A 2,790-nucleotide genomic window follows, 5' to 3' on the forward strand; every position below is an offset into this window, starting at 1 on the left:
CAGCCGCTCCTGAGGCAGCTCTTGCCACATGAAATGTGTTTGCTTCTGAGCATTCAGGTATTTCCCTCACCTCCAGAGCGTGTGTTCAGCCGCGGGGCTTGACGCAGCGCCGCTTTGCATCCGCCGCTCCTGAGGCAGCTCTTGCCACATGAAATGTGTTTGCTTCTGAGCATTCAGGTATTTCCCTCACCTCCAGAGCGTGTGTTCAGCCGCGGGGCTTGACGCAGCGCCGCTTTGCATCCCGCCACGGGTTACCTTCTCTCGGAGAAGTTTCCCCAAGGTGAGGCTGTATTTCCAGCCTCCTCCTGGCAGCGTTTCGAAAAGCCTGTGCTGAAATGGCAGCGCTTCTGACAGCCGTTAGTGATGAAATATTGCATCATCCTTCCCTAATGTCCCCTCGACAGTGGCACGTCCCGCTCGCCGCTGGGGCAGCTCTCTGGGTGCCGGGGTGGGGGTTTTGCTCTGCTCCCCTCCTTGCTTGACAGCGGAGGATTTCAGCCCAGGTTTGTGGCTTTTCACGCCATCGCTCGCACCCTCCTCCAGGGGGTTCATGAGCTTGGAGGTGCATCCTCCGGAGACGGGGTGACTCCAACCAGGGGCTTGCTCTCCCCAGGTGGGGACTGGGAGAAAGATGCTTTTTATTTTGAACCAAAAAATGGTCATGTGGGAAAATTCAGCAGCATTTCAGATCTATTAGCTCGTTTCCGGCCGAAAGCTGTTTGAAAAGCGTGTGAGCACACATATCGGTCGGTGCGTCACACCCCATCTGTGCCTTACACCATGTTGCCGCCTCTACCCAGAGGAAAACGCAGCCTCTCCGTCCCGCTCCCCTCCACCATCCCTTCCCGGCTCCTCTTTTCTCAGCTTTTCAATCCTATTCAATATCAAAACATGGGCAATATATTTTTTTTTTTTAGCTACAAAATGTTTTCTATTCTAATGCCTCTTTATATCAAACCCTAAAGGTGCCATTTTTGACAGTTTGACAAAATAAATGCGTGCGCTGCGGTAGCTCGATGCATTAATATGAGGTCTGGGAAGCGCGCTGCTCGGCTTGCCGTTCCTCCCAGCTGCACTCGGGCCTTTTTCTGGGGTCAAGGCAGAGCTTTACCAGATTGCCCTAAACACAGCCGGTCCTCTCGGAGCATCGCCTGCTCTTTGCCTGCAACCAGCCACTCGCTTTTATCCGTGTTCTTTGAAGGCTGAATCGACATCACGATGGTTTTTCAATTGCAACTGGCAACCTGGTTGGTTTTCTCCTGCTGGGATTTCTGCGGTGCGACTGGCGCGTGGTGCTGGGAGGATGCCGGGAGGATGCTGGAAAGCTGAGGGGGGTGCTGGAAGGGAGCTCAGCTCAGTCTCAGGGAATTCTAGCAAGCCCTGGGCTATGTGAGCACGCATCCCTTAGCCCAGAGGTCATTTCCAGACCACAGGCCCCTTTGAGGCTTCCCGTGGGGCTCTGTTCTGCTGGTGCTTCCCCTAGCACCTCCAGGGCTCTCAGGGCAAAGCACCCCTGGCTTTGTTCCCGGGTTGACAGCACAGGGACACTCCATTGCCTTTGTGCCTACAGTCCTTGTCTGGTCTGTCCTGGGGTGAATGGTTTTTGAGAGTTTCTTGGGACATCTCCCTCCAAGCCTTGGAGGGAGGTCTCCATCCCACGCGTCTTGGGATAGGCAGGTCTTCCCGAAGGGATTTGACGGCCCTGGGGACTCTTGTGCCATAGGTGGCAGCTGAAGCTCGGGGGTTGTAAGGAATGAGTCTGAGAAGAGGATAACATGGGGTGAGCTCAAGTGGGAATGGTTGAGAATCTTGGGAATGGCCCAGGATACACAGAATGGTCCAGGATGTGGCACTGGGGGAGGAGGGAGGCTGGTGGCCCCACACAGCGGAGAGCATCACTCTTCAAACAGAATTTTTCTGAAGGGACTTAAGTTCCTCCCATAGGCTTATGGGAATAACTTTAAATCTTGGATTGGGGGAAAATCAGTCGCAGCCGTCTGACGGGGTGGTCCCCAATACAAATCCAGGATGTCCAAATTCCCTTGCCCTTTCCTCCCCAGGAGCATCCCCGGGGCCAAACTGACTGTTTGCAGAAGAGGCCCCTTTTCTTCTGGGTGCCCAGAGGTGGTCGCTCGAGGACCTTTTTTCCACCAAGAAAAGAGCAATTTCTTGTGGCTGTTAAAGAAATCTCTGTTTTCCTGCTGGGAGCAGCTGCCCGTCCCTGGAAGGGGTTTACCACGCCGCGCCGGAGTGGGGTTATTTATAGATGGGTTTATTTTTACTTTTTCATGTCCCTACGTTTTCCTTCCTGCTCATTTGTGATATTCAAGGATCGCCTCATTAGCAGAAAGAAATCTCCCCCTCCAAACACGACAGCCCACAGGGCAAAGCTGGGAGGGGAAACTGAGGCATCATCATGCTGATGGCCTGATGCTTTGGGTTAATGCTCTGATCTCCTCTGCATTAACCATCGGGACTGGACGATTGGAACCAGTACTGCTTAATGTCCTCATCACAGAGAGACAGTGGGAGCCAGTGCATCCTCAGCATGTTTGCAGATGACACCGAGCTAAGTGGTGTAGGGACATGCCTGAGGGATGGGCTCCATCCAGAGGGACCCGGACAAGGTGGAGAAGTGGGTCCATGTGACCCTCATGAGGTTCAACTAAGGCCAAGTGCAAGGTCTGCCACTTGGGTTGGGGGCAACCCCTGGTGTCAGCACAGGCTGGGAGATGGCGGGTGGAAAACAATCCTGAGGTGGACTTGGGGTGCTGGTGGGGAAAAGCTGGA

This window comes from Buceros rhinoceros, unplaced genomic scaffold (assembly GCF_000710305.1).
Source record: "Buceros rhinoceros silvestris isolate BGI_N320 unplaced genomic scaffold, ASM71030v1 scaffold30536, whole genome shotgun sequence".
In the NCBI taxonomy this organism is placed as follows: Eukaryota; Metazoa; Chordata; class Aves; order Bucerotiformes; family Bucerotidae; genus Buceros; species Buceros rhinoceros.